Raw genomic sequence first — 7457 nt, forward strand, 5'->3', positions numbered from 1 at the left:
AATCCGCCCATTTCTAGAACGGGGTATCAATTTTAGGGGAAATTATTTTTTAAAACGGGGTGCCAATTTGGAGTCCCGGGCGGCACATACCCACCCAAAAAATAACCAAGTGCCCCCCCGGGCATCATCCAAAAACTGGTTAAGGGGTTTTCCGTGACGCGAGATGGGTCCCAAATTATCAGCGTGTTGCGTGAAGGAGCCTAGCCTGCGAGCAGGCTCATTTGTGCGAATTCGGGGAAAATTATTTTGGCGGAGCCATGGGCCATCCTCGGCCCCCCAAATTTTCCCCGAAGTCGCACTAGATCGGGCCCAAATTAGCCGCGTGAGGCGTGATTCGGCATAGCTGGGTGGTGCGTGATTTGCTATTTTCACAACACGTGACTCATCATTCATTCATAGTTTATTTGGTAAAGCAGGTTCAGTTAAAAAGCAGCTAAAGCTGATGTGGACCTGCTGATAAATTATCTATTGATGATATACAAATGAAATAAAAAATGTACAGAAAATAGTACATGAAAAAAATAAATATACAGTAGTAAGATAAGAGACTAAAAGTTAAGAACAATTAAAATACAATTTCATCTTGTCGACATTTATATTGTCGAACAGGGGTCTATTTTCCTTAAGAAGCTTTTTAAAAATGTTTAGACTTGCTGCTCTTTTAAAATTGTCTGGAATGGAGTTCCAAAACAAAGCTCCCCTGTATCTTAATGAATTCCTGCCCACCTCTAGGTTAAAGCGGGGAACCTGAAACTTAATGCTATTGCGTAGATCATAACAGCAATCAGCTACAACTAAAAAGCCTAATTATATTACCTGGTAACTCAGATTTGTAAACTTGATACATAAAAGTCAATAACTTTCTTCATGAAATTAATCGATTCCCATCCAGCTATTTTTAAAGCTTCTTGGCTGCTAACTGATCAGATAGCCTATAGATAATCTTGGCTCCCCTGGGGTGATTTTCTTTTTAGATTTCCGTGATTGGCCACTATCTGGTTCTATTTGACTAGAAGTACTTCCATTAAAAACAGATAGTCATGACATCATTTTCTGGTCCTTTTTCTCGTTTCTGAAGTTTTTATCTCCTGTCAAAATGGTACTCAGTATGACTCTCTATTTCCAGGTCGTCAACAACACCGGATCAGTAGAGAACTCTTTTTTGTACAATTCTAAGGTCATTCAATTAACTGTTAACGGGCGATCCTTCCCAAAACGAACGCTGAAAACAATTTATTATGGCTGATTCATTTAATGGGCTGAGATATTACCGTGTACACTTAATGCAATTACACCACATTCACGTGTCATTTTTTCCCTACGATGCGCGATGACGTACAAAATGTCTGCGTGATGCGTGATAGGTGCTCCACCCTCCCCTCCCCCCCCCCCGGCCTCCTTTGCCAATCTGTACCAACATAGCCCAACAAGACTCGTTATCATTGGCTCTCCTACTCGCTCCTCAACCCTAGGAACGAGGTTGATGGATCCAACAAACCCCCCAACACACCCCCACCCTCGCGGGACTGTCCGCTGGAAAAAAGGTCTCCCCTTTGGCTTTCACACACCTGCTTTACAGTACTGCATCCCTTTGCTTAACCTTTGAAATGAAGGTGATTTAATTTTTCCGGAGGACAGCCATACAATGCGTCTGCTTGAAAAATTTTCATCCTTTGTACACTTCAAATCGTAAAAAAAAAACCACTAAAAAACGTAATTCAACATTACATCTTTACATCAGAATGAAGCCTGCAAATGGTACTCCTATTAGGCGTAACCTCCCGGACGCAAGCCAGTATATAGAGAGTACCCCATTTTTACGGGATTGTGGTGACAGATTGTCCTAATTCTAATGCAGGTGTATGACTGTGAATTTTATTCGTTTCACAATGGCAAAAGACATCGCGTAAGAGTGAAAGTTGTTCCAAACAAAAGAATAAATTAACCTCAACATCATCTCTCACTGAGATCATGATAACCAAGAGGGAATAATGATACTAACATGTGTAAAAAATTACGTCACAATACAGATAACCAGATTTTTCTAGAGATCTCTAAAGAGAAGAAGAACATCATTTGAGATTCAATGATTCATTTTGGAGTAAAATGTTGAAAGTTGTTCGAGTGGTCTAAGAAAGAAGAAACCCTTAAAAATCAACAAGGATCGGGAGTCATGTCCAACATATATATAAGCACAGATAGTTTAATTTTCTGCTTTATTTTCAAAAATACTGATGAGACGACAACAATAACTTTCCTCTTTACATCTTTATTTTTGCACGGCCCTTACGCTGACACGAGTTTATAACTTAGCTAGTATTTTCTTTGCCTTGAGTTTTTCAATAAGCTCCTTGACAGCATGCTCAAGGGCTCCTTGTGAACTCTGATAATGTTTAGCTTTCACACTGGTTCCACTTTCCACATCCCATGCTGTTCCATCGTACACCCACTTAAGCTCGTGTATGCGACCCTCTGCCTTGTAGATGATCAAACGACCCTGAAAATTTAGCTGAACAAACATGGTAGAACAGTGAAAACAATACTCACTGTGTTGTCCGAATGATATGAAGAATTATGAAGATATAGGAGGCTGTTATCCCGGGGGGGGGGGGGGCACTTGGGTATTTTTTGGGTGGGTATGTGCCGCCCGGGACTCCAAATTGGCACCCCGTTCTAAAAAAAAATCCCCTAAAATTGATACCCCGTTCTAGAAATGGGCTAATTTTTTATACCCCGTTCTAGAATTCGCCCTAAAACTGAAACCCCGTTCTAGAAATAGGCCAGTTTTTTATACTCCGTTCTAGAAAGTTTGTAAATTGAAATAGCCCTGTTTTTTAAAAAGATGTTTCTTTATTTGTTCGACTTATACATCAAGTAAATGCTTCTTCATAAACAGCAACAATTTTAAGCAGAACATAAAGCCGTGATCGCGACAATTTTTTATACCCCGTTCTAGAAAACGCCTCTGAAATGGATACCCCGTTCTTAATCAGGAGCTTCAAAATCACGACCCCGTTGGGCGGCACATACCCGTATAGGTAATGTATGGGAGTACCCCCCCCCCCCCCCGGGGCTGTTATCCACCAAGGCGGAGGGCCGAGGCTGGATCCCGGGGTACTGGAAGCGAGAGAGGAAAGGCCAGGATATTGGAGTTCAAAAAGAATGGAAGCAAGAGACATTTGGCAATCGAAAAATGGCTAAGGGTGGGGGGGAAGCCAAGAAACTCAAAGGCGAGGCCCCGGAATGCGAAATGCGGTAGGCGGGAGTTTCGTATCACAGACGGTGTAGAGTGTCTGCACGGGCTAGCAAGCACGCAAATAACGCGAGTGGTACCAAAATTGCCATATAGTGACTTGGGAGGGTGGTTGTTTTTACAAAGATGTGACTGAAACATATAACGTCATCGACCAGTGACTACGTGGCGCATTGAATATCTTTTATAAGACCTTATTATCAATTTTCGTCCCTTCTTAACTATATTACGTATGCAAAACCTCACAAGCGAAAAGATCAACCTGAATCCGCTATGCGTTAAAGATTTTAGAAAAAAAACTTGTGAAAACGAAAGAGGTAATTCTCCCGTGACGTGTCACAAGAAAGTGAAATTGGAAAAAGCCGGAGGTGGAAACCAAAGATTGTTTCCCTCAGGTCCATACTCCTGCGTTTTGTATCACTAGTGTTTCAAGGGCACGACCTCCAGAAAATTGCAAATATCAATCCCCAGCAAGAAGCCACACTTTCGCTATGGAAAAAATTAGTTCCCCGAGAGAGCGCCGGAAATGGAGCCTACATGTTCTTGGTTAACACCTAAAAGGCGCTTCGCCTAACGTGCGTACGGAGTCACACTAGCCGGGAAATAAAAAACGCACCCATAAGTGAGTTTAGCACCTTGAATTTCCTTAAAAGTAGCTAATCTAGGTAACAATTTCCTTTACGGTTAACTCTTTTTTACCCTGTTTACGGCTAACGGTTAAAGTTTTTCAATTTTTACGGCTATCGACTACATTTTTGGCCGTTTTACGCCTATCGGTTTACCCCATTGAGACCCTCTTTGAAAGCAATTGATAACTTAAAAATGGAAACTTTTTTCTCCGTATCACGCGGAATTTCCGCTTCCGGCTTCAGATTCGTTCTGATAAAGGGCTAAAGTTTTTTACCGTGTAAAATTTACTTAATCAATCATTTGATGAAACCAAACTTTAGAGCTTCTCTTTCCTATCAATAATGTATCATAGTTTCCTAGAAAAACTACGAAGCCGTTCATTCCCATTTCTTTACCCTGCACGCGAAAACAAACCAACTACGTGACTAACACGCCACGCGAAGGACTTCGTTCGTAAGTGCTAAAAGCCATGCTAGAAAGAAACCTCTGCTCGCACGTCACTTTTATTATATATCGAGGCAATGCGTCGTAACCAGAAAATGAGTACTAGATTAATTCATTAATTGATATCACGCCAGATGTAAATACGGTCAACTCTCTCGTGTAAGCGACAGCCCTTGGTGCATGACAAAGTGATCGCGGCTTACGAAAAGTGGTCTCTATGAGAGAGTTGAATGTACAAGCAAAAATTTACCTGTCCGGATTCGCCAGTGACGCGTTTAAGGAAAGAATAAAGGGATCCCAGATCCTGAATAACATCCATTTTGACAACAACTGTGAACTGAAATCATAATAATAATAATTATTATACATTGTAGTCACCATCTGTCTTCTCATTGGCTAAAAGCCTACAGTTAATTCTGGGAAACAGCGCAACCTACGGCTGAGGCTGATAACACTAACCGAGACCTTGATTATTCCGGATATCACAAAAACCTCATCCAATAATTGTTTAAAATTCGCGAGATCATCTTATTGAGATTTTGAATAAGAGGTCGGAATTTACGGTAACGTATTTGCTAATTGAAGAGTTGTGGCTGAAGTGTCCTACCTTGAAGACAAACTATAAAATGGCAGATGCTGAAGCTGCTAATAGCAATCACCGAACTGTGAAATATATTAATATACTCCTGTTTACGCGGGGTGACGTAGTCAGCCAGCGTTAAAAATTCGGTAGCGCATTCCTTTCGTCGTCTTGGTAGTCAAAAAATGCCCCCCCTTTTTTAACTTTCCCGTATCCCGAGCCCGTCCCGAAAAAAATGTGTGATTTTTGTTGGCTGTAACTTTGAATCACGTGCAAGTCAGGTTGGATTGCACAAGCAGAAAAAAGATACTGCGTCAGCAAAGAAGGGAAAAGTAAGATTACAGCGTAGCTCTAGGAGGACGACTAGTAAAGGCTGTGCACTAGATCTAACGGCGTAAGACTTGGCCTCGGGCGACTGAAAATATTGTCTAGGTGGCCCAGCCGGGCGACTTGCTGGTGTTGGTTTCTTGTTTCTGTTGATTTACAGTCAAACAGCTAAGAATGTCTAGAATTTATTACTTGCGAAATCGTAGCTCGATCGGTGGCTTCACGGCTTAAAAAGAACGCCCCGCTCGCTACGAAACTCTTGAGGTCGACTTGTTAGTAGCAATAAGTAGCATGTCTATCAAAAAGCTTTAAGAAAATGTTGCTAAATCGGGACGCGGCACGCGTTGTATTGATGTTCAAAGGTCGTTTCACGTGAATTCACATGTAACATAATCCTTAACTATGAACATGACAAGCTGCACAGTTTTCGATAGAAACAGCTTTTCATAATAACATTGAAATTTTTCCTTCAAATTAGGATGGTTCATTAGTTAGTGTTTCTAAACAAATTGTTACTTTTACTCTGACAGGCGTAAAGTACGGTCGGCGACGCAAAACTATAGTTTTGTATTTTGAAAAATCGCTGAATAAACACGGGAGTCTTTTCTGTTAGTTAAATATTTTTACCTTTTTTTACTGCTGAGTCTGCGAGGCTAAAACATAACTAAGATTGTTATTCCAGTAAAATACGATGTATAAAAAAGAAAAGAGACGACTATTATTGTGATTGTTCTAGAATCGGGTATAAAGGGGGTATAAATCTATGAAATCCCGCATTGTCTTTCGTGTCGTGACAAGGCATTACGTATCACCACAGGGCGCCCACACAACCTGTTTGTGTAGCCGATTGTTATTTTATAGTAAATGTACTGGATTTACCGTTTGCTTCACCTATAGCGATATATTGCTAACTATGTATATAAATCAATGATAAATAAACGTTGAATTACCTTACCTGTGGTGTATAGTCGTCCTTTTGCCTCAAAAGCGGTTTTTTGAGCGATTTTGAATGAATTTGAGTTCGCCGTTGACTGTTCCATATAATATATTATATGGAACAGTCAACGGCGAACTCAAATTCATTCAAAATCGCTCAAAAAACCGCTTTTGAGGCAAAAGGACGACTATACACCACAGGTAAGGTAATTCAACGTTTATTTATCATTGATTTATATACATAGTTAGCAATATATCGCTATAGGTGAAGCAAACGGTAAATCCAGTACATTTACTATAAAATAACAATCGGCTACACAAACAGGTTGTGTGGGCGCCCTGTGGTGGGAACTTCCTTATAAGAGGCTAATGGGGAGATATGCCGCTGGATGGGGTCGCATTTTCACGACTGGATTGACTATAATGGGGTTGCATTTTCAAAAGAGTTACTAGAATGGGGCCGCACATTTTCGGCTTTGTTGTTCATATTTACGGTTAGCAAACGTACCAGGATATTTGTACTGTAGGTGAAAAGTAAAATGTTCTTCATTCAATTTATTAAAAAATGGGTCAATTCATTTTTTGATGACCTATTTAAAGGACTGATAAGGTAGATAAATAAATAGAAAGTGACTCAGTTGGGATCGCAAAAATTACATATTTGCCCAAGAGTGACTAATATGGGCTCTAGGGGCTCTGAGATGTCAGCGGCACATACCCAGCAAAAATTACCCCACACAACCCCCCGGGGGGCACCGCGGTTTCGTTGAAATCATAACAGTTTTCCTGGAAAGCTCCACGGGATCCCAGTCAATCTTGATAAGCAAATTTTCTTTTCAACCTAAATCAAAATGATTATTTAAAAGAATAGTGCCCTTATTTTTGACCCCAATTTTCTTTTTTATAAAAAAATACATAAACAGACCAGAATCTTACTTTTTCATTTAAAAAACATAAAATATTTGGCGGCGTTGCCCATGTTTCTCATGGCACGAAAACTTACTTTCATATGACAACATGCGGGGTTTTTTTTCGCACGCTCAGGAGGTCAAAGGAATGTGATTTTTCATGAAAAAAATATTCACAAAATTCTGCTTTACTTGTTAAGAAAATAATTTGTTTAATTTTTAATAATTAACTAACAGCTCATGGATTTATTAATTTGGGCGACCAACTTGGAGGCCCGGGCACCCCAGCTAAAAATGCTTTGGGAACCCGAAGGGCTCTCTGAAATCTTCCCTAGAGCACAGCCTTGCAGCCCTGTAGTTATTGGAAGTATGATACATT

Source organism: Porites lutea, chromosome 7 (genome assembly GCF_958299795.1).
Source record: "Porites lutea chromosome 7, jaPorLute2.1, whole genome shotgun sequence".
In the NCBI taxonomy this organism is placed as follows: Eukaryota; Metazoa; Cnidaria; class Anthozoa; order Scleractinia; family Poritidae; genus Porites; species Porites lutea.